This window comes from Dermacentor variabilis, chromosome 7 (assembly GCF_050947875.1).
Source record: "Dermacentor variabilis isolate Ectoservices chromosome 7, ASM5094787v1, whole genome shotgun sequence".
In the NCBI taxonomy this organism is placed as follows: domain Eukaryota; kingdom Metazoa; phylum Arthropoda; class Arachnida; order Ixodida; family Ixodidae; genus Dermacentor; species Dermacentor variabilis.
Window position 1 is genome coordinate 61,144,491 of NC_134574.1, and position 24,231 is coordinate 61,168,721.

Consider the following 24,231-nt stretch of genomic DNA (forward strand, 5'->3'; position numbering starts at 1 on the left):
GAGACAGACGGGAACCATTTCAGTTTTGAGTTAGCGCTTGTGTACATTGGTTCCATTTTGTTTCATCCTTTGTTTCCGTGTTAGTAAGTTACATCAACAATATTTTACAGCAGATTCAGAATCAAAATCCTACAGTAAACAAATAAAAAAGCCCAGAACGTTTAAAACATTTCTGGGCATTCTGTGGTTATTAATACAGCCTGTGCCCACCTGAAGTGACTGAAGCAACACATACTCAATTGATTGCTGTGTGCATGTTCTTGGAACTCGGTTCCTAGTGCAACAACAAGCCCCAGATGGCATTGAAAAGGCATCATTGCCACTGACTTCTATGTTCGCCTTTTACAATGTGGCTCTTAGTTCGACATAAGGTAAACATATTCGCTGTCACTTGATGCACATTACAGGCAAGCCAACTAATGAAAATAAATAAACACATGATGTATAAAGTTTTACCTGTTCAAATATATCAAAGTGGCAAACAAATGTTTGCATTGACCAGAGAGACCGGCCTTGCACGTGCATTCAACCTGAAAACAATCAAACCAATGTTAAGCACGCAAACGACCTTAAAACCGCGCTAATTATTTACAGGGCAAATGCGTAGGCTCCCACATGCACATTGAATTCTGGAAGCCGAAAACAACACATTGGTGCTTTGACACTAGAACGACGAAATTGCGTGTTTAAGCCCGAGAAGTAAGTAAAAAAATAATTGCATTTAACGCGTTGCACTTTGGCGAAATCGCCGTACAGCACGCGAAAACGCTAATCATGCTGGAAACGGGGCGCGCTGGCACACCTCACGCTCATAGCTTCTAAATCGGCACTACTGAAACGTTTCCGTGTTACCTGGCATTTTTAACAAGCATTCCACAAATAAGCCATTGCAGGGAGCCATGAATGCACATAACGTCATCAATATACACAACGTTTATTTTATGCAGCGGCATGAGGGGTACTGCGCTTTGTTTACATCCGAGCGCCACCAATTAACTGCTTGGTGTCAATTCTCGTACATCACGTATATCTTTAAAAAAAACGTAAGGTGAAATACTGACCTTTACGGCGCCGGTTTCATTGCAGACTTGAACTTTTATAGTATGCGGGGGGCCTCTCACGGCGCTTGTCTGCAGGCATAGTAACTCGACCTCGACAGCCGCGCTTGTCGTCGCTCGTATACCGCAGCATATTATATGGCCAGCGTTAAACGCAGCCTCTCCTTCTACAACACATCTCTGCGTTTCCTTTGCAAGGTCAAGGATCGCGCTTAGAGATACTAGAGGCCCGTGAGCCGCCTGCACCTGGAGACGCGCACGCTTTCGTGTCGGCCCCATCACCTCTATCCCCGCCATATTGAAACGTTCTCCGCGCCCCCTATAGTCGCTGGAAAGTGCGAATAGAACCATTAAAGGCTAGGTGGCGCGCGCCGCCGCCGCCCGATTCAAAGGGTTGAGCCACAATCATCCATCCACCCATCTATGCACTGGACAAGGGCATTTTTGCATTTCGCCCCCTTCGCAATGCGGTGAGATTCCTTTGTCTTAGCCTCGACAGATTCGTAGGCTGACTAAAGACAAAAGCATCCTTACTGAATGACGCTGAAATACTAAGGCGTAGTTACCTTCGCATGAAATTGATGACAGGCAATGAACACAATGGAATGGCATACGCAAGACGACAGCCATACCAATGTTAACGAAAAAAAGAATCGTGCTGTCGGCATGCCGCCACGAAGTTTCGCGATTCCCGCCGTCGTCATTGTGGCTGGGGCTTGATTGTGCCGTAACGGCGTGCTTACGCGCTATCACAGCAGCGCTCACATCGATTTACGAATATAACACTCAGCGAAAACCACGTTTCAAAACAGCACCGCCACTCACCGGCACCGCGCGTGTTGCAGGAGTGGCTCAGGTGTACTGTGATGCCCGTGTTGAGAATGGCGTCGAAAGCTTTCACCAACGGCTGCAACCCGGCGGGTGACATAGTTCAATATGGTCCAATCACAGCTACAACTCTCCACAACTGCGTACCAGGGGACTGACACAGAATGCGGATAGGATAGGGGAAGCACGTGTAAAACGCATGCCTCCGACTACCGTAACAAAACAATCGTGGATGAAGGAGGGCAACCATGATGATGATGAGCTACGCGGCCTTTTCCAAGGCCTTCCTCTTTGCATCGGTGATCAACAAGCGTTCGGATCTGGCACTCATTAGAATAATCCGGTTAAAAATAAGAGAGCATATAAACCCAAAACTAACAAGCAAAAATGAAAAAAAAACCTATTACTTAGCGGAGAGAGAGAAAAAAAAACGAAACAAAAAAAAGGAGGGGCCAATATATATTCTATGCCTGCCGGATTATCGGCGATACCATAGATAGCGGCCACCGTCGGAAGTATGGCGGTGGCGACACTTACGTAGGGTTGTATCGTGCGAACTTTTTACGTTTTTGGTGCTCATAGATGACAAAACAAAGGTAAAAGTGAATCAAATTGTGTAAGTACATATATATGTTAGTGTGGTAATAATATAGCAATATAAAGTGGTCGTCGTCGAAACTTGTGATGGGGACGCCACTTACGTATTCGTCTAAGGCGCGCTTTTTGAAAGTTTGCGAACTGAGCGCTCGTCGCGCTTCTCTATTAAAACAAATTATAAGTGATTGTCGTGCTTGGCATGAAGATGAAATCTTTTTTTTTTTTTCGTCGGTCAGAATTTCATCAGAAAAGAAAAACGGCTCCGTAAGCAATCCGGTTCTCGGCAGCACGCGTGCATTTCAACTGGGGAGAAATTTTTAAAATATACGTGAACTTAAATTTAGGTACATGGTGTAGAACACCAGGCGGTCAAATATAATCCTGAGACCCACCATACTGCATCCCTTACAATCATGTCGTGGATTTTGCACATGAGCTCCCCATATATCCTCCTTAGTATTTAACTGTGATATTGGACAGATGTACCACGTGAGTGCGTCGTCTACTTCTGAAGCTTTGAAACATATTTATTCACTGTTACATACTAATTAAAAACTCGCCGCTCGTCATATTAATGAAGAAATAAATTGACTTGACCATTTGTACAAAGAATACTTTATTACAAGGTCGATCGTCGAAGTTGCTCACTTCGCACGACGGACGCCCGGCCGTGTTCACTGTGCCCGCTCGATTTACAACTTCAGGTACTTTCTCGACAGCGGTTTCCGAGCGAAGTTTTTGCATACATCGCTTTTGTCGGTCACAGCGGAGGCGTAGTTTCCGAGCAGGGGCTTCATGAATCGGGAGCACACAAGTTCATCCAATTTTTGGCGGTGCTGGTCGTCACCAATCGTGCATCGCAGAAGGGCTGAATCTATCAGCGCTGGTACAGCTACATTAAGAGCGATGCCAGGGGCCTTCGGAGATTCGGTGTCTCCGTCAGTGCACTGTTGGTGAACATTCTTAGCGTCTCTAGGACGCAAAGAAGTTCGTCTGAGGGGTACAGCAGTCCGTCTCTGTCCTGATTCTTGGTGAGCTGTTGAAGTGGCTGGCTGCTCGGAACTTTGCTTGTTAGTCCACCGCAGTTATCACATTCCATGTGCTCTCTTACCACTCATGCTATGTATCCGCCCATGTAGACCGTTGCTGTTACTTGCATGTAGGCACGTACGCAGGATTTTTTTTTTTTCGGGAGGGGGGGGGGGGGCAACCCAAGGTAATATTTCTATGCAAATGAGGGGGAGGGTACTTTCACTAGTACAAATGTGGATAATGCCCACCATTCGCCATAAAGACGCGTAAACCCGCAAAAGAGAATTGAAATCACGTGTATTTCACAGGTACACCTGTGAGATACAACTCTTCTTTACTTGGCAAACAAAGAACCACATCAAATGGACTCGCGCATGAAAGATGCGCAGGAAGAACCTTGCCACGAACAAGTTAACAAGCGAAAGTGCCAAATAAAGATTTCTAGTAGCGTTTTTTTTAATTAGCTCTGGAAGAATTATAGAGAAGTGTATATTTGCGGAACAAGCACAGTTCTTTTGCATCCCTCGTTTACTGCTCTACCAAGTTCCAAAACCGATTCGTGCTGTTATTTGGGAAGTTGCGTAACGATTCGTGGTCCCGAGCCCCGTACAACCACGTAGAGCACATGACGCTGTGGGGTTCTAGACGTACTGAGGCCACCGCGGAAGGTTAGAAAAACACCCCTATTAGCACAGCAGGGAAGTGGATACGTCAATTGGCTCGATTCATAACTGCAGAAGCGTCATTCAACACGCGGAATCGTTCTCAACTTCCAGTGTCGTTTTCTCTACTTCCTTTTTAAATAAAAAGATATTGATCCATAAATATTTTCACGAACAATTTTCGCTTTTCCTCCCTGTTTGGCTGTTGCCGTGGCTTTTTCCCTTAGTAGATCGCTTAATTTCTCATCTCCTTGCGACTCTTGTTTCCAGTTGCCAATTTTGCACGAAAAGTGCTGTACAATTAGGGAAAAACGAGACGAGGGAACGGGTGACAGTCATATATTGCTTATGGGTTTAACGGTTATTGCGGGCTCTGATGATGGACGCTGTTTCTCAATACCTAATTTGCTATCTTATCTAACCCATATCGCGGATATATGGTTCCGAAGATCTACCAGCGTCGCGGCGAGCTGTGACTTGAGGAAATAATGAAGCAAAAAAAAAGTTATATGCAACTGACAGTTTCTCCGTCAACAACTCGTTCCACGATCATACAGAACAGCTTACTATGAACCGAATCCCTTTCCTGGCCCCTGGATCAGTCTAAATAAGGAAGGTTGAACTAAGGAAGCAACAGCGATGCGCGTGATCGTTGAATAGATGGTCAGATAAAAATTTTGTTGGGCATTATAAACAAAATAAAATATAATTAAAACAATAAACTACGCCCTGCCTGAATTAATCTTGAGATAGCAGTGCGGGCACCGAATCGATCAGAAGACTGGTCTCCACACCCCAAGAGATGCCGATAACTACCGCCTAAAGATAACTAAAAACTGACAACCATTCCACTCTGTGAAGATTGGAATGGCAGCGAAAGGTGACGACAGTCAAAGCTCTGAAACGAAAAGCAAAGTGTTTCACCTCCGCTGCAGGTCGGCCTGAAGATAATGCAATATCGGGTCGACCCCCGGCGGAGGTGAAGCAGGCGTTAAGCGCTCGCCATACGTGGGTCGACCCCAAAGGTAGTGCAATGCCGGAACTACCCACGGGCAAGGTGAAGCAGGTATTAAGAACTCCCCACACGTAGGCCGATCCCGAAGATATTGCAATACCAGGCCCACCCGCGGCGGAGGCGAAGCAGGCGTTAAGAGCTCCCCATACATGGGCCCGTCCCAAAGATTCCAAAGGGCGCGTTGTAGGTTCCCGAGTCCAAAGGGGTATGTGCCACCGATCTTGGACCCTTTCTTCACTATCACCATGCAGGATCGGCCCACATGATAATTTCTTTCTGTGAACGGACGCCGAAAAAAACTACAGAAGGTAGTCATACACTGCTTCCGCAGTAAAAGACTGTAAAATGTTGACCGCCAAGTAGATTGATTTGTCGGCGCTTTAGGAATGTGTCTGAGGAGTGGTGGCGTGGGTTGATGGAGGGGGGGGGGGGTTATGCCGCTTAATTTCGGGGGAGGGCCCCCCTTGGGTACGTGCCTGCATGCAGGGTCGGCAAACTTGCTGGCACGGTTTGCATTTAGAAGCGCTCCAGGACGTTAATGGCAGCTGAAAGCAGAATGGACGGTTCCTTGTGTGTGCGAACTGCAGCGGGGAGCGCCTTGCTTTGTACGAGCTCTTGCTCGTGTAGGATGTTGCTACATTCAGGCACGGCTACGATGCCTGTTTTGAGCAGTTTCTCAAGGCCACTCATCGCGAAGCGCACCTCCAATTGGTCATTAGAGCCCAAGGATCGATCGCCTCAACGTGCCAAAAAGAGATTCGATGGGGTCGCTATTAAATTTCCTTCTCAGCACAAAGCAATATTTTTTTCTTTTGCAAGCAAGTGCCGAACGCAAGCGACCGTGGAGTAGGTCGTCAGGAGAAGCGCCTCGTAGGTTTCTGCCGTGAGAAAGTTGTGCGCGGAAGGCGATCTGTTTTTCAATTCTTCCACATACATGGGAAAAGGTAGTTCAAGCCATTCGAGGCGGCTATCGTCGGGGTCATCATAGCGTCTGACATCGGGATTGTTTTGGTGGATGTATTGCGCCGTGTTGCTGGTGCCGTGAAGTGTGAACAACGGTAGATGTTCATGAAAGTTGGTCCTGAAAGTGGTTGTTGGCCCTGCATGCTGCAGCAGAGTAGTCATAGCTGTGACTCTTAAAAATTCCAAGGCCGCCGTTACCCTTGGAGAAAAAATTTTTTGGCAATCATATTTTTGATGTTGTTCGGGAAGACATGTTTTCTAGTAAGTTTTCTCACGGGTTTAAGATCAGTTCTTTCTGCAAGTCGTATATTTTCTTCAAGGAACGAAAAGATATCTCTCCGTCCGGGCCAATTTCTCTTTCTAAAAATTGAGATCTTACATTTTTCAGGACGTGGCAGCAGTTGAAGCTGCGAAATCAAAGTCTGGCGGGATCAACCGGGTGTTCAATTCTGTAAGTCAGAAATCCGCCGCAGAGGTCCCTATAGGCACTCACGTTTATCTTGTGGTTGTCAGCCATGAGTCCATCTACTCTGAAGCCATATTCTTCAACGTTCTTGATAACTGATCACACAGCTGCGACAGCTGAGAAGCAGAGAAACTCTTCGTGAAGAAATAAGACTAATCCTGTAATATGTTGACAGGCCATTTATGAGAAAACAACAACGAATTTGCCAGCAAGGGCTCATTCGCTGGGTCGTCCACTTCGCCTACGTCAGCATGGCCAACAAAACAATATTGTTGTTTGTTGTACTGCAGCTTTGGCTTTATGCGCATTTCATCCATGATGAGGGAGCAATGCCTTGAAGCAGGCGACGTCAGTTTCTCACTCTCTGCTTTTAAGCGAGCTTTATAAATGATATAAAGCCTGCTTCACCACTCGTGCCCCCGAGGAATTCTTGAAGGGTGGTACTGCCGGGCAGCTTGAGCAGTCCTTTCCTAGCATGCTGATAGGCCTTGGTGGACAGGTGCCTGAATATAGTGCAGTGACGCACAACATATTCCAACCACGTTGGTTTTTTTCGTCTGAAATTAATTATTTGATTCCAAAGGAAGACAGCCGATGTGTCTTTTTGCTTGACTTGCTGCATTATGTATGACATATCCGCAAAGTTGCAGTCTTCCTTGACCTTTTATAATTCTGATTTGTATCTGTCAACTGTTTTCTGGAGTCTATCAATTTTTATTTCTATAGGAGCTTCAGAGCTACCTCGGCCTCAACAACTTCTACAGGAGTTTCCTGTCAAACCTATCGGAGCATCTACAGCCGCTCCATCTTCTGCTGCGAGATGGTCAGCAATGGGTCTGTCATAAGGAACAGGACCGAGTCTTCCAGCAAAGCAAGGAACTAATCAAGGCTCCAGTGCTGGTACAATTCGATCCCACTAAGCCTGTCGTACTGGCCGTAAATGTGTCGCCGTACGGCGTGGGACCCGTCTTGGTGCACAGGGACAAGGATGGCCAGGAACGCCCTGTTGTCGTTTGCTTCTCGTCGGCTTCATGCTGCAGAGCAACGCTACAGCCAGCTGGACAAGGAAGGCTGGGTCCTCATGTTCGGTGTCGAACGCTTCCACCAGCATCTGTGGAGCCGGAAGTTCGAGGCGGTCACGGACCACAAGCCGCTGTTGGGGTTGCTGGGGCCCGACAAGGCAGTTCCTGTGCAGGCATCACCTCGAGTGGTACGCTGGGCCTTGAGGCTGGCAGCTTACAGTTACCAGTTGGTTTACCGTCCGGAAAAGGACCTGGGACCTGCTGATACCCTGAGCCGCCTGCCCCTGTCAGAGGTGCCTGATGCTGTTCCGGAACCTGCTGAAGTGTTCATGCTGGAGCATGCGTACCCGGAGGTACCCTCCAGATCTGATGTATCGCAATCGACCAGCCGGGACCCAGTCCTGTCTCAGATGGTCAAGGCGGTGTCCCGTGGGGAGGAATTGGTTCAGCAGGCCTATAGCCACAAGGCCGCTGAGCTTGCAGCAGGGCTGCCTACTGTGGGGTTCCAGGCTGGTGATCCCACAAAGTCTCCGGTCCAGGGTCCTGCAGTTGCTGCACGCGAGTCATCCTGGCATGGAAAATACCAAGATGGTGGCCTGGTCCCGTGTTTGGTGGCCTGGTCTGGACCAGGACATCGCTCACATGGTGCAGAGCTGCCAAATCTGCCAGGAGCATCAGTGGGCCTCACGTCATGTGGAAATCACCCCCTGGCCGTTCCAACACAGACCCTGGTCCCGCCTACATGTGGATTTTGGGGGGCCCTTCAAGGGTCATTACTTCCTGGTGGTGGCGGTGGACGCTTTTACGAAGTGGGTGGAGGTTCTACCTGTCACCACTACATCAGCAGCTGGGTGCGACCATTGCAGCGCTACGACAGGTCTTCATTGCCCAGTAGTTGCCAGACGTCATCGTGTCTGACAGTGGTCCTGCTTTCGCCAGCACAGAGTACCTGACCTGGCTGACGAAGAATGGAATCCGCCGGATGATGGTTCCGCCGACGACCCTGCTTCAAACGGTGCAGCCGAACGGGTGGTGCAAACCATCAAGGACAAGCTCAAGAAGAGCCAGACTGGGGATTTCCAGACGCCGATTGCCCGGATACTGTTCCACTACCGGACTATGCGCCACGATGTCACTGGCTGTGCCCCCTGTGAGCTTCTGCTGGGTCTCATGGTCAAGACACCCTTGGACGTCTTGCATGCGGACCTCCGATCCACAGTACTCCTGAAGCAGCTGAAGCAGAAGCTGGCTGCTGACCAAGGATGCCGTCCCAGGCCTTTGCCGGTGTCGGGAGCTCCAGTTTTCGCCAGGAATTTCCGTCCTGGCCCACCCTGGTCTGCCGGACAGGTGGTGCCTCATGCCAGCGCCTCATCGCTGCTCGTCCGCATACCAGACGGGGCCACGTGGCACAGACACGCCGACCATGTTAGGCCTCGCCTCGGGACCTGACCAGCACCCTCGACTGCCACTTCCGAGTTCCAGCCCGCAGGAGGACTAGCGGCAGCACCAGTCGCTTCCAGCGGAGCACCGCCCACCGCGGAGGAGGCAGGTGTTGCCAGTGGTACGGCGCCCGTTGGGCTGGTGTCGAGCCCGTCACCATTTACAAGGCCGACCACTGAGGATCCTCCGGATGGAGCGAGGCGGGCTCAGGCAGCACCTGGCCTTGCCACACCCGGCCCGTCAACACCATGGAGTGCCCAGGCGGAGTACTCGACGAAGGAGGCCACCGGACGGTTAATACTCGCCTAGGTAGCAGGCACCGTCGACCCGGCTAGGGCAGAGGCAGAGCCCGGTACTTTTAACTTGGACGTTTGTTGTCGACAAACAAACCGGGGGTAAGGGGGTTGTAACAAGCATGTGACGCGCCTCCTCGGGTCTAATCTTCGTTGGCCTGCCAGGCTCGGTAGGCAACATCGGTCACCGCACCCATTAAACACCGTCGAGAACAGCTGCTCGGCGGTCAATTGGGTCCGTGCTTGGGTCACTCATCGTTCATCACCACCACGCTGCGGAGCGTCCGTCTAACGGAGGGTGCCTCGAGCCCTCCCTTGTTCACGAACTCGGGCGGATCGTGACAACAGACTTACCGAACGCCCGATCATTCGGACGGCTTCGCGGCACCGCCACCACGTACCTCATATAGTCATTGTATAAGAACGTCTGAAATTTCATACTTCCTGCCATCACCGCAGGTCCGAAGTATGGTGGCCACCATATCCGAAGCGACATTAATCACAGCCGCCACCGTCGCCGTTTTGATTACCTCGCCGCCTCCAACCGGCGCCCTCGCGCATGCTCGCACGCACATCCGCTGGCAGCCGTACCCACCACCGCGGCAGCGGTGGCCTAGCTGCTTCGACTTTCGCTGTTAAGCTTCTTGCTGTTCAGTGCCGTGTTTTTCATTGAAAGAATCCGCCGCTGTCAGCAGCGGCACCGACTCCGCCTTTGTAATCCACGCGATTGGCTTCCAAGCGCGGAAAGCACGGCGCGTTGCATAATGTCAGTTTCCGGAAGTAAGCTTCGCCTCAATAGAACAATGTTACGCTGTGAATCATACTCGAAAGTATTGCGGTGAAACATAAACGTGGGAAGGGGCAATTTTCACGGCACGTTTCTTAATTATACACGCGTGCACCCGCCATCTCCTGTCGCAGTACGAGTACCGATATGCGTAATAAGCGTACTGACAGGCCTTCAGAGTTTTTCTTTTTTTTATGTCCTTGTGGCGATTTGAGCCCTTAAGGGCAGTGCATGCAGTCTTCTTCGAACATTTTCGCAGCCCCTAGGGAGTCCGAAAAAATCGAACGTTGAATGTGCAACTGACCAAGAGGATGCTTCAAATGGTCCGCGGGGCGAACGAGCGGCGAGAGGAGGACAAGAACACAAGGAACCTACGCACGCCGCCGCTTCTTTGAAAGACCTGAGCACAAAAAACAAAGTGCCGGCTGACGCCGAGATGCAGGTGTTGATCCAAACCAGAATAAACTCTTCAACGTAGTGGTACGCAACACTGGGGCGTTGTGCTTGAGCTGAGAGCATGTCTAGGACAGTTGTGGTTGACTTTCCAGCTGCTGAGAGAGAATCTCACTTGATGCAAATGAGCTTGCTATTGAGTAGTATTATCTGAGTAGCTAGTGGCTGATGTATCCGACAATATTTTCTTCTGCATGCATCCGTTTTTATTCCTATTTGAAAATGTTCGAATCGATTTGCAATGAGCTAGCTTTACCATGTTTTTCGAGGATATTTTATTCGCTGAGCATTTTTCTAGCCTCTTCCTTTCATTTTCCTTTGGAATAAAATAAACACTACTCCTTATTGCTTAAACTGGATTAAGTGGTGCTTCTTTATGTCTTACCAGGCTTACTAGTGAGTGACAACATCGCGTGACATGGTGTCAGCCCATCTTGTATTAAAACAAATTTCTGTGTCACTTGGGAAGTTTTGCAAAGGCACTCAGGGAAAACCTGGAAAACTGGGAATATGGAAATTGCAACTTGGCAGGTCTGAAAACACAAGCCCAGTCTCAACAGGAACATTCATTGCAGTCTCTGAAGACTGCAACACACAGCACTCCCAAGCTCCATTCTTGAAAATAATATTTGAAAAATCGCTAGCAAATAGTTCTCTTCTTGATGATTGGAAAGCCGCTTCAGTAGTTCCAATACATAAGTCCGGCCCTTGAAACAAAGTGTCAAACTACCATCCTATTTCACTTACCTCAGTTTCCTGTGAACTTTTTTGTATTCATATGTTATAAAATTTCTTAATGCTCGCGGATTCCGAAAGGGGCTGCATGTCGCTCAATTGACCGAATTCGCCCGTGATGTTGCCGCAGCCTTTAGATAACAGCACTACTGTTGACTGCATTTTTTTGTAAGGTTTTTCGTAAGGTTTTCGATACTCATTATGCAAAATAGAAGTGAGGCGTGCAGACAGGACACAAGAGTAGAGAAGTGGACAACACGAACGCCGACTATCAACTGAAGGGGGCCCTATTTCTATTTGCATAATGAATACTTACCAACTAGCTCAGCTTTCTGTCGTTCTAAGCTTCATTTCTAGTACTCTCAGCCCTTTTCCTTGTTCCCCTACTTATCTGCACAATCCTGCTTCGTTAGCTTCCCTAATTGCGATATGTTTGTTCCGCGCTAGAACCATGTCGTGGTTTAGTCGTAATCGTGTCGTCCTATCGGAAGTTCAAAACCTCACTTCTATTTTGCATAATGAATACTTACCAACTAGCTCAGCTTTCTGTCGTTCTAAATTTTCGATACTGTTCTGCATAATTTGCTTATACAATAGCTGTATTTATATAACACTAATCATTGCCAAATTGCCTGGATTGCAGACCATCTGCAGGCGAGACGCCAATTTGTGATCATGCATGGAGCTGAATCCAGTGTCATCAATGTGATGTCAGGTGTCCCCCAGGGTTCGGTTTTAAGTCCTCTTCCTTTTTTACTCTACATTAATGATATCGATGAAAATATAGTGTCCCAAATGAGAATCTTTGGACATGATTGTATCCTGTATAAAACATAATGCGATACTCACCACGATGTGCTTCAAAATGATCTTGACACTATGAGTGGTGCGCAAAATAGAAAATGGAGCTTAAAACTGTGTGCATGGTGTTTTCAAGGAAGCATACAAAGCTAGTATCCACATACACAATAATACTTGTCTGAAAATAATGCGAGAATATAAGTATTTAGGTGTCTATTTCACGTCATCGCTCTGCTGGCATTGCCCCTGTAGGTTACACAGTTGGAAAGGCCTGCAAATCCTTAGGATTTCTCGGTCGAAATATGGGTTCCTTTCCGCAAGCTACCTGCGAGCTCCTTTACAAAACTTACGTACAGTCAGTACTACAGTATGCTAGTACTGTATAGGATCCGCCAACCGTAACTAATAAAGAAGAACTTTAGAAAGTTCAAACTTTGGTGGTTTGATACATACTTCGGAAATCATTTAAACGTACTAACTTCACTGCAACAATAGCCAAGAAAGTTCTGGCATGGGAATCATTAGGCCACTGCAGAAACATGCGAAGGCTCCAACTTTTCCATAATACTATACACTATTCCTACATTGGCATTTTATGCAAAACATATATTTTCAAACCATAGTGCGTATCCGCATGCCTTGACCCTGCTCAAAAGGTACGTGAATATAAATGCAGGACGGTAGCATACAGCAACTATTCTTTTTTTCCAAAAATCATTCGTCAATGAAACCTGGCTGCTATTAGTGCTATCTCATCAAATGAATCGTTTCATTCTGCTCTGAGCCATGCCAAATTATTTGATCGTTAGATTCAAAGCTGTTATTGCAGCTGCCATGCTTCATGCGTTTCACAGTGCACCCTGTTTGTGCTTATCTTTGCAAAGATTTCTTGTGTGTAATACCCGTTTGAAGTTATGTAACTGTATTTCTGATTTTACATATATATGTGTTTGTTTTCTTTTGCTTTAAAACACACTTTTGGATTTTAAAGCACACTTGTGTACTGCTTGATGTATGTCATTCTTTTCAGTTATATTGTTGATGACCATGCTGTTTTTCTTTCTGATCTTTTTTTCTCTATTTTTCTGTTGCCATATGCGTGCATGTATGTGCTATGTTCCCCCCCCCCCCCCCTCATCCACTGTAATGCCAAATCGGCGCTGTGGGTAAAGGTAAAGTAACTATATAAATGTGGACAAAGTGCACAGTCGTGTGGGCCTCATCTTCAAGAACCCGCCGTAGTGGCTTAGCAACTTTGATGTTGCGCTGCTAAGGATGAGGTCGTGGGATCGAATTCCGGTCACGTCAGCCGCATTTTGATGGTGGCAAAATGCGAAAATGCCCATGTCAAGCACATTGGGGGCACATTAAAGATCCCCAGGTAGTCAAAATTCCTCTGGAGTCCTTCATTATGGCGTGCCTCATAATTAAGTTGTGGCTTTGGCACGTAAAACCATAGAATTCATTTACTCATTTATCTTCAAAGTGATCTGCTATGTGGACCAAGGGCGCAGAGTGCTGGTAGCTTCGTAGGCACTGTGCTTTCAACGCTTAGTTTGCATTGAAGCAAGAGGCAGCACGATGGTCTAGTTGCTCACTGCTGCTTCCGCTCTTCCTCATTCCAGCATTTTGACAGCCAGTTTCTGCGGTCATCGAGTGAGATGTGTTCATGATTACCTGTGCACGCATGACACCATACTTGTTGATTTAGTTAGTAATCAAATGTGTAGGAGTTTATACGGCTGATAAAACTACTATCGTTGCTTCATATAGCTGTCTACAATTTGCTACCGCAATTTACATTCCGCCTTTCAGGCGCAACTACGACATCTTTTTGGCTACACATAAGAGCATTTCGAAGACATTACAGTGTTGCATACAGTAACACAATCTCGGCATATCTCGGCACGCATCGTCATGAGCAAGTTTCATAAAGCCTGTACAGTTTCGTGCCCCTATAATGGTCCCTAGAATATTGCCCAATATTCTAGGGGCCCTAGTACAGTTGCTACGAGCTCACCTGTCACTGTTTCCAGCATGTTTCTTGAACACGACTGTATATCCTCAATGCAGATCGCATAATTGCAATAAAGTGTTCCATGATGTTTTACACATTACCACTGTATGATTGGACACTCAAAACAGTAAGCCTTCTGTTGCACTAAAAAAGAACGGGTACCATAAAAATTCAATAAAGTGTTACCGTCATCATCATCAGCAGCCTACTGCGCTTCCCTTCACTTGGTACCCATTCTGTCACCCTAATGGTCCAACGGTTATCTAACCGGCGCATTACATTACCTGCCCAGCTCCATTTTGTCCTCTTGATGTGCACTATATCGTCTATACCCGTTTGCTCTCTGATCCAAGTTGCTTTCTTTCTGTCTCTTAAAGTTATGCCTATAATCCTTCGTTCCATTGCTTTTTGCACAGTCCTTAACTTGTTCTCAAGCTTCTTTGTCAGCCTCAAAGTCTTTGCCCAATATGTCATCACCGGTAAAATGCGCTGATTGTATACCTTCCTTTTCAATGATAATGGCAAGCTTCCAGTCAGGAGCTGACAATGTCTGCTTTATGTGACCCAACCCATTTTTATTCTTCTATGAATTTCCTTTTTATGATCAGGGTTTCCTGTGATTGATTGACCTAGGTAAACATACTCCATCACCGACTCTAGAGGCTGACTGGCGATCTTGGACTCTTGTTCTCTTGCCCGGTTATTTATCATTATCTTTGTCTTCTGCATATTAATCTTCAGCCCCACTCTTACACTCTCTGTTAAGGTCCTCAATCATTTGTTGTAACTCGTCTGCCTTGTTGCTAAATATAACAATGTCATCAGCAAACTGAAGGTTGCTGAAATGTTCGCCGTCGATCCTTACTCCTAAGCCTTCCCAGTTTAATAGCTTGAATACTTCTTCCAAGCACACCGTGAGTAGCATTGGAGAGATTGTGTCTCCCTGTCTGACCTCTTTCTTTATAAGTATCTTCCTACTTTTTTTGTGTAGAATTAAGGTGGCTGTGAAATCTCTACATATTTTCCAAGGCATTTATGTAAGCAGCCTGTACTCCTTGATTGCATAATACCTTTATGACTGCTGGTATCTCTACTGAATCAAATGCCTTTTTGTAATCTATGAAAGCCATATAGAGAGGTTTATTATACTTTGCGGATTTCTCGATTATCTGATTAATGGCATGGATATGACCCATTAAAGAGTATCCCTTCCTGAAGCCAGCCTGCTCCCTTGGTTGACTAAAGTCCAATATTGGCTTTATTCTATTTGAGGTTATTTTAATAATAATAATATTTGGGGTTTTACGTGCCAAAATCACTTTCTGATTATGAGGCACGCCGTAGTGGAGGACTCCGGAAATTTTGACCACCTGGGGTTCTTTAACGTGCACCTAAATCTAAGCACACGGGTGTTTTCGCATTTCGCCCCCATCGAAAGCGGCCGCCGTGGCCGGGATTCGATCCCGCGACCTCGTGCTCAGCAGCCCAACACCATAGCCACTGAGCAACCACGGCGGGTGAGGTTATTTTGGTTAATATTTTATATAATACTGGGAGTAAGCTAATGGGCCTATTGTTTTTCAATTCTTTAATGTCTCCCTTCTTGTGGGTTAGTATAATGTATGCATTCTTCCAGTTTTCTGGGACCCTTGCAGTCGATAGACACGTTGTATAGAGAGCTGCCAGTTCTCCAAGCATTATGTCTCCTCATCTCTTTGATTAAATCTAGTGTTATTACATCTTCTCCTGCCGATTTCCCCATTTCATGTCTTGCAAGGCCCTTCTGACCTCATCGCTAGCTATAGGAGGAGTCTCTGCAACCTGTTCATTGCTGCTTCGAATGGAGGTTTCGTGGATCCTCTGGGTACTGTACAAGTCAGTATACAATTCTTCCGCTGCTTTTACTGTACCTCTGAGATTGCTGAAGAGATTACCCTGCTTATCTTTCAGTGCATACATCTTGGTTTGTCCTATGTCAAGTTGCTTTCTCACTGATTTCAGGCTGCGTCCACTTTTTTACAGCTTCTTCACTCTTTCTCACATTAGTTTCGAATATCGCTTATTTTCGCCTTGTCGATCAGTTTTGACAGTTCCGCGTGTTCTATCTTATCTCTTGAGTTGGACACTTTCACTCTTTGTCATTTCTTTATTACTTCCTTTGTTACTTGGGAGAGCTTGCCTACTGGTTACCTTGGTGCCTTGCCTCCTACTTCAATTGTTGCCTCTGAAACCAGTCTAGTTACGGTTTCATTCATTACCTCTATGTCATCTTCATCTCGCTGTTGTAAAGCTGCATATTTGTTGGCAAGTACCAGCCTGAATTTGTCTGCTTTTACCCTTACTGCTTCTCTAGGTTGCCCTGTTTCTTCTTGACCAATTTCTTACCAATTCTTGTTGCAATTCTTCTTGACCAATTACTCTTTCTTCAAATTGAGGTGAATCCTAGCCCTCACTAGTCTATGATCACTGCACTTTACACTACCTATCACTTCGACATCCTGCCCTATGCTGAGATCGGCAGAAAGTATGAAAGCAATTTCATTTCTTGTTTCACCATTAGGGCTTTTCCAGGTCCACTTGCGGTTGCTACGCTTCCTGAAAAAGGTATTCATTATTCGAAGCTTATTTCTTTCTGCTAATTCTATCAACATCTCTCCTCTAGCATTTCTAGAATCGACACCGTAGTTGCCGAATGCTTGTTTCCCAGCCTGCTTTTTCCCCACTTTTGCATTGAAGTCTCCCATTACTACAGTATACTGAGCTTGCACTTTTCTCATCGCTAATTCAACATCTTCATAAAACTGATCTACTTCCTCATCATCGTGGCTGGATGTTGGAGCGTAGGCTTGTACTACCTTTAATCGATACTTCTTATTAAGTTTGATTACGACTACGGCTACCCTATCATTCATGCTGTATAATTCGTCAATGTTGCCTGCTATGTCTTATGGATTAAGAATCGTACTCCGTATTGCTTCTTATCAGGGAGACCTTTATAGTAGAGGGCACGGCTGTTATTCAGCAACGCATAAGCCTCACCAGTTCTTCTAATCTCACAAAGGCCATGATATCGCCAAAAATGTCTGATAGTTCCTCGAACAGTACTGCTAAGCTAGCCTCAGTCGACGGAGTTCGTAAATTAAAGGTTCATAGGGTCAGTTTCCATTGGCAGCCTGTCCGGATCCAGAGATCCTTAGCACCCTCTGCTGCGTTAAGGTCTGACCGCCACATGGGACAGGTGCTCCGCAGCTGCTGGGGACTGAGGGCCGTGAGTTAATTGTAGATATCATTAGGGAGGTTGTGGCCAAATACTGCACCATTGAAGCCAATTCATGTTCTGGTGAGGGAGTGTCTTTGTTCAAGCTTAGTGGGCCTTCCTAATTTGGATGTGCCTGGATTAGTATAGCCCCATTCGCTCTCGACATTTTTCACGGGTGTCAGGCACCATTCCAAGCCTGCAGATGTAGTGCACTGGAGGATGTCATACGCAGATACACCATTGTAGATTTAGAAAAACAAGGAGGGGGGATTTAAACTTCCGACTACCGCAACCGAGCATAAGACATAGCTCAGTAAGATAATCCCGCAGGCGGCTAGGCTACCTTGTCGCCGAAAAGTGTGGCGACAAGTACCATACCGTACCTTACGATAAAAATTGGTTGTCAGTCCCTTTAATGTAGTTTTGAAATTCTGTTTCATGACGTTAATAAATAAGAGGGATGTATATACACAGAGCTGATGGCGACTAGTAGCTTATTGAACAGCAGCGCTTGGATGGCAACTACCTCTAGGGGCTTTCAGAGCTGCAATTCCTGGCAGACAAGATCTTTAATGGCTATTATAGCCACACAGCCAAACAATACAACAATGCCATCACGTCTTTACGAAAAGTGACACAAGGCTGCAGAAAATGTGTAGATTTGAGGTTTGTTTACTGAACACAACACCACGAAAATAAATGTACGAAATACTTCTCTAACACCATTAAGACACTGAAGAAGATTGCTGACGTTCCGAGCCTCGTTACGAGTTTTTTTTTCTTTTTTTTTTTAGCAGTCAACAGAATCGTGCCATTCCCACTCCTTGGGGACTGGCTGCGCTATCTTACAGAGAGTTGTGTCCATCACCTCTAGTGAGCAATTTGTTTCCCTTGGAGGCCACTAACCCAAGAGTTGATGGACTCTTCTTGGAAGACAAGGCAATGCTCGCTGTAGCCACTGAGGGGGTGGATGGCATTGCCACCGGTACAGTGAACTAGGATAATGTACAGTCTGTTTCACACTTAGGGGAAAACTCGGAGCGCCTTCGGTGCCGACTGTTTACGGGTTAACAAAGCTCCCTTCAAGGTGACAATGACCACTGGATTTTGTAAATGCAATAACCATCCTGGAGGCCAGGCTTCCCTGGTCGCTGCAAGCTGATCATCATGCAGAGCCCACTAATTAATGCAAGAGGCCAACGTCTTCTGTGGGAATGGTGTCGACTTCAGGTTTCCAGATTGCCACGTGGTTGCGCCATATGCAGGGGCAATTGCGCACGACATTGCAGGCGGAGTCTGGCGGAACGATTTGACAATTGTGATTGGTCAAGACACAGTCATCAGATTCCCTGGTCTAGTCACTTAAGGAAATGAACTGCTTTAAAAAGCGGATGGCTTTGGTGCAGTGAGGTCGCGTCCTGACATATCCTGACGAGTGGTCAGACATATGTAGTGAGCCCAGACATCTAAAGTTCTCCTATCTGGAACTAGTGTAAATATGTAAAACAAACCCTTTTTCTTTCGCTCCTACTCCCGGATGTACTCATCCCTGTGCCTGCAGTATTCCTGGCCTAAGCACTTCCTCGACCTGCAACAGTGCGCTGCAATACCTGTAAATGTCGAGTCTTGTAAACGCCAACTGTAGGTGACTACTATAACCTAATATGAATATCTACAGTGCTTATGCCACACAAGGGTAACTCCTGCTGCCTGGAAAATTGGAAAGGAAAGGAAGTGGTACAGAAGACAGAAAAGATCGAGAACAAAATAAAAAGACAAATGTTGAACAGGCGGACAGGAAAAGACAACTACCTATGTTCCTCAGATATAGGTTAGTCTGGGTTAGTTTGCCGTCTACATGAAGCAAAGTCCAAATGGTATGTTGACTCTGCCAAGGTACCTTAAAGGTCCTAGCACTCATCAACAGCTCGGAAAGTCCCCTTATCCCATGACAGAGCTAAGCAGCACACGGCTAAGTACAGGAGCGTCCTACCCCTATACGCTCGGGTACATGGTGTCGCAACGCCAAACACCTGTTGACACAGGTGCCTCTGCGTAGGAAAAAAAAAGGACAAGTACATAATCAAGCTAAAGTAACATACGAGTGTAAGCTGTCCTTTATTGAGAATGTTCGTAAATGACAAAATGTAGTAAACACGAGACAGGATCGCTGGTTGCATCACAAATTATGGTATGCAGCATAGGCTTGGTCAATGAGAAGACACCCACAATATGATGAAATGGGTTGTTCTATTAGTGCAGCCGTACTGTTTCAAATCACGACAACTTCAAAATACCGTTTAGCTCAAGCACAAGGCACCCACATACTCATTGTATTGGAGCACAGAGGTCTTTTGTATAATTGAACACATTAACGCTTCAGAAAAGCAATATGGGGTTAGCTTTTCTAGTACACATGTAAGCATTTCTTGAAGGGTTTCTCACCAGGCCCAATCTGAAATTCCGGTCATGAACTGGAACTTGTATAGTGCACTCTACGGTATGTATTCCCAAAATAATATGAAAGTAGTTTATTATTACAGAGACAGAAGAAATTGGAATGTTGTGTTGCCATGCTGCAGGAAGCAAGCTTACCTTCACTAAGACTAACACCCGCATGTGACATCGCTGCCCTGCTTTCTTCGATACAGGAGACTAGGGAGCGCATCACATCTATCTTAGAAGTGCAGCCTCCTGTATTATTTTCCCTCGTCCTTCTTGTTTTTCACAGCACATTACACTACCAGTGGTGGTTTAGCGTGTTATGCATCCAATTTTTCCCCAATGTCACATCTGAACAATGGTGATGGGGCAGACAAAAGTGTTTAACTATAGAAGCATTTATGCGTGTGACTGATTACTCTGGAGAAAGCCGGGCTCCCCCAAGGGCAAGAGCACGCATCTGTTTGTTTGAAATTTAAGTTCTCGCGTTGTGGAACTGTTTTATGGTTCGCTAAATAATTGTCATCCTGTGGCCATGCTTGTCTTTTGACAATGCGCAAAACCTGGCGAAAGGTAATTTAACTCACAAGCGTGTTCATTTAGGCAGCAGTACACTTGGAGCACACCAACAAGTCCCAATGATTTCTCACAACTATATTATCACAAACACACGTGTTTTGAAGGATAGTTGAAGTATGATCACTTCCAACTCTGGTATGCTCATGTAGTATGCATTCACATGAAAGCATGCCACATGAACGTAGTGTAATGCAAGTAATATCGCTGCAATAAATTTCCTTGAAGCTTGTTTGGTCATGCCAGAACATCTTGCAATGTCGCTTGGCAGTTCAACATACAATAATGTACCAACACTTCCATCTTGATGCACCAGAATGCCACGCAGCATACTGCAAAGGTATGTAGTTTCAAAATTTACTCTACGAAACACATAATTCACACCTGCATGTCAGTCCACCTACTCGGTACTGTCACAGTAGCGTGTTTTCATACGACTTTTTCAGCCTGCACAAGGGACTTGGAGCAGACAGTGCAGCTGTATGTTCACTCGTCTGTGTGTATGCGAAGGTAATTTTTCAGGTTGCTCCTTTTCACAAAAGCGTGAGGGCACAAGGGGCACTGATATGGCCGCTAGTCTGAGTCGACATGCAAGTGACTATTCAGGCTGGATCTGTGCGAGAAGCTCTGAGAGCACAAATGGCATTTAAACGGCCGTTAACCAGTGTGGACACGCAGGTGTCTATTAAGATTGCCCTTTTTTGAGAAGCTCTGAGGGCACGAAGGGCACTGAAATGGCTTCTCGCCCGAGTGAATGCGCAAATGACCATTCAAGGTGGACCTCTGTGTGAAGCTCTGAGGGCAAAAATGGCATTGAAATGGCTTCTCGCCAGAGTGAATGCGCAAATGCTTATTCAGGTTGGACCTCTGCGAGCACCTCTGAGGGCACAAATGGCATTGAAATGGCTGCTTGCCTGCGTGGGCCCTCATGTGCGTTTTGAGACGATGCAGTTCTCTAGTTTCATAGTGACAGAGATCACAGCAGTGGAGGTGTCCTTGCTCCGACTTCAACTTGTCATCCTTGGCTGTTGGAGAGGTAGAGTGCCTTGATCCTGCACAATAAAAACAAAGACGCACTTGCCAAATGCCAAAACAGAAACACACAGATGCTAGTGCTAATGATGAGCACTTTGTTGATCCATTAATTCTTAAGGTTGGTCTCGGAAAAGATCAAATAAAGCAAAGCTGGTCGACCTTTCTCACTTGCTTAATAACCAATCAATTATATATGTGATTGGTTAATAACCAGGTTAGTGATATACGAACAAACTTTTACAGCATGAACTTTTGCTCATTAAAATTTATTAAACTGGGTTTGAGTGTAGCACTGACACATGCAGCTAATTTTTCAGCCAAATAAAAACGGCAAAATTTTCATAACCTGACATGGTGAAAAAAGGGTTTTCTTGATGTTATTGATAACAGTCACATAAAAACAATATGCATACTACAGACAGTTTCTCATAAAAAAATGAGTTGCATGGAAAGACGTAGAGTTTTTCTTACAAACCTGTACTACGAATCCCTCATGACAAAATGCCAGAGCAGTGCAGTTGTGGCAATCTACAGACTGCCATCTGGTGCCATAGATGCATTTAATTTCCTTGAACATATGCAGAAATCTTATACTTATCTTTGTCTGACTTGTTATTCTTGGTCTGACTTGTTATTATGGGTGATTTTGATATTCACATTTTATCTTTAGAATTCAATAAGCAATTACTCACCTCTCCCTATCGTTTAGCCAAGAAAATGCAATTAGTGTACTGACAAGGGTAACAGAAATGTCCGAAACACTATTTGATTTATTTTATATGACACAAGCAAATGTAATAGACGCAGGCTCTTTAATGTCCGATGTTAGCAATCACATGCCCATCTTCACATTCTTTGCACCTGTCAAAAGTACACCAACATGTCAGTCATACATCTAAAATGAGTGAATAATAAAAGCAATATCGTAGCTTTTGAAAGATATGTCAGCAGTGGGACATGGACCGAATTTCATTGCTTGACAAACCCTGTTGGGGAATACAATTATTTTTTAGTTTCAATAAAAAGCTAAGAAAAACGTTAATAATATCCATAAATTATATTATTAACATTTCACTTATACCAGATATATTAATGTAAGCCAATGATACAAATGTATTTTACTCGGAGCAGAAACTAGATAATATTTAGCTACACGCTAATAAATGGCTCGATAATTTATCATCATGACTTAGCTTAAATAAACTTGAGCTAAAAAACTAAAAGAACTAAGCACATTGTTTTCCAGCCTCAAAGCGAGCGCACCCAGAACAAGACGCACGTGAAATTCCTCAGTGAAGTGATCGAGCATGTTACACTGCATAAATTTATCGGCATGTTTCTTTCTTTATTGAAGAAAATCTCAACTGGTACTATATCATGTTGACAATGTCGGAAGCCATATTTCATGTTCAGTCAGCATCAATAGCAGGCTAAGGCAGCTTTTGTCAGTATAGCTCAAACTATATTACGCACTAGTCCAATCACGTTTGCAATACTGCCTCATTATGTGGTGAACAAAAACGAATGCCAACAAGCTCTATATCGTACAAAAACGAATAATGCGAGTGACTGAAAACTTAACTTATCGTACTCGCCCAGCACCACTCTTCAAAGCGAATAATGTATTAACGATGCAGCAATAAATAAATAAAAAAGCAGCAATTACCATACTTCACAAAATCAAACGAATCGAAAATCAATTCTTGCAAAAATATTTCTGAACAAAGCGGCTAAACTTTCCCTTCGAGAGGAAAGTTTAGCCGCTTTGCTCCGGGCATCGACCCACACTGCCCCAAGTGCAATGAAGAGTATTGCTCGTTAGCACACATGCTCTGGCAATGCTCCGCGTTACAAAACGCATCTTTTAATAAACAAAAGGACTGGGAAGAGGCCCTTAAAAGCGGCGATTCTCAGGACCAACTAAAGGCTATCCAAAGAGCCCGCGAACGGGCGGAGGACCATGGTCTTCCTGCCCCAACGTGGGAGCGGCCCGCAACTACGATTTAGTAGTTCCTTAGGACCTTAATAAAGTTTGTTGACTGACTCACTGAAGGGACACACAACACGAGGAAAGTATTTTGTGACAGAGGTGTTATGTGTACCAACTATGGCATGCAGAAGCATGCCACCATAATGGCAGATTTTGTAAACCGTCACTCTGTTGTCATTGTTATGGTACAAAAATGGATTCACTTCAAATGTTTTAGCGAAACCATAAACACTTACCTTTTGTCACTTCGGGAACAAATCTATTTTTGTACCTGGCAAAACTTCCCTTTTAAATTATGTCTGTTGCTGTTTGTTCAGCCTCACCTATGCCTTTTACTTTTTTATTGAAATATTATTGCTGTATAGTTAGTTTTTATGGGTCACTCTATGCATAAGTGTGCATACCGTATAGACTCTTGTAAAGACCGCACCCCCAACTTGGCAGCCCAAAATTTGTAAAAGACATTTCCAGGGGAGAAGCAATCGCGTTCGATGCCCCGTGTGTACATCGGCAAATTTTCATGCGCTGCACACTTCAGCGTGCCACTACTTTGAGTCACTGAAAAAAAAGACTCTACCACTACTAGATGGTGAGTCATCTAGTAGCAACATATAGTATTTAGAACCATCTAGTAGCGGCTCTCAGATGTGACTGAACCAAATGGTTCGGTCCTGTGTAAGGGCCGCGCCTCGTCGAAAATTGCGGAAAAAAAGCTTGGCCGTTGCATGAGTCGATGCGGTATGTGCATGTATTTTCTGTT

General features: G+C 45.5%; 1 long non-coding RNA gene across 1 annotated transcript in view; it reads right to left on the reverse strand.

Annotated features, from left to right (window-relative positions):
• Nucleotides 1-2,216, reverse strand: part of LOC142587473 (uncharacterized) — a 192,467-nt gene extending 190,251 nt beyond the window's left edge. The window contains exon 1 of the long non-coding RNA XR_012829549.1: nucleotides 1,884-2,216. This is a non-coding gene — a long non-coding RNA (uncharacterized LOC142587473). The remainder of the gene's footprint in view (nucleotides 1-1,883) is intronic.
• Nucleotides 2,217-24,231: the final 22,015 nt, after the last annotated feature.